Here is a 1,184-nt window from a genome sequence, read left to right as displayed (position 1 = left end):
ACTTATAGTCACACGGATGGGCCTGAAAATCATGAGCAAAAAAAGAGGGACAAGAAGAATTTACAGCACAATGCCATTTTTGGAAATTAAACCCCTCCAAATGCATATTTTATAAAGACAAACACATTTTATGGACATACTTTAAAAATGTTGTTGGAGTGGATTCCTAGAGTGAGCAAAGGACTAAGGAATGGGAATGAGAATCTGGGAAGAAGGTGAAAAGTTACACTAGCAAAGGGGCGTGTGAGTAACTCAACTCTGCGCCTCGAGTCCAAACAGAAACAAAACTATCAAACCTGGGAAAGGGTACCGTTTTGATCTCTTTTACAGTTGAGGGGATCAACTAGTTATACAGTCATTCTTTCACTTCAGTGTTGATTTTATGGTGTGAAACAGCATCATTGTTGATAGTTTTCCTTAAAGCAAAGCAGAATTTTCATTTGGTGTGCCACTGTCCCCACCTGTCGCATGCACGCACAGAATGTCTCCGTGAAACCCCGATTGGGGGCTGGACCCTATTCTGGAGCTTCTCCAGGGCAGACCCCACGACTTCTGTGTCCTGTAGATGAATGAATGAATGAGAAAACAGGAAAGGGAAAGTCTGTAGCCATACCACCCTGAACACACCTGATCTCATCTGATCTTGGAAGCTAAGTAGGGTCAGGCCTGGTTAGTATTTGGATGGGAGACCACCTGGGAATACTGGATGCTATAGGGTTTTTCTTAAAAGAAAAAAATAAAATAAAAAGGAAAGGGAGGCTGGGCATGATGGCTCATGCCTGTAATCCCAGCATTCTGGGAGACTGAGGCTGGCAATCACTCAAGGTCAGGAGTTCAAAACCAGCCTGAGCAAGAGCGAGACCCTGTCTCCACTAAAAATAGAAAGAAATTAACTGGCCAACTAAAAATATATAAGAAAAAATTAGCCGGACATGGTGGCACATGCCTGTAGTCCCAGCTACTCAGGAGGTTGAAGCAATGGGATTGCTTGACCCAGGAGTTTGAGGTTGCTGTGAGCTAGGCTGACACCACGGCACTCTAGTTTGGGCAACAGAGTGAGACTCTGTCTCAAAAAAAAAAAAAAAAAAAAATACTCCATAGTAACGATGATAGCAAACACTTGTGAATGCCAGGCCTCTTAAAGCACTTGGTGTGCCTTATCTCGTCTACTTTCACAACAGCCT

At 43.3% G+C, this 1,184-nt stretch overlaps 1 pseudogene; it reads left to right on the top strand.

Moving 5' to 3' along the window:
• Positions 1–599: 599 nt before the first annotated feature.
• On the top strand, positions 600–718 carry LOC142869770 (uncharacterized; annotated as a pseudogene).
• The last annotated feature ends 466 nt before the right edge of the window (positions 719–1,184 follow it).

The sequence above is a fragment of the Microcebus murinus genome, chromosome 2 (genome assembly GCF_040939455.1).
Source record: "Microcebus murinus isolate Inina chromosome 2, M.murinus_Inina_mat1.0, whole genome shotgun sequence".
Lineage (NCBI taxonomy): Eukaryota > Metazoa > Chordata > Mammalia > Primates > Cheirogaleidae > Microcebus > Microcebus murinus.
Note: the sequence above shows the minus strand (reverse complement) of the source record. Positions and strands in the feature narration are given on the sequence as shown.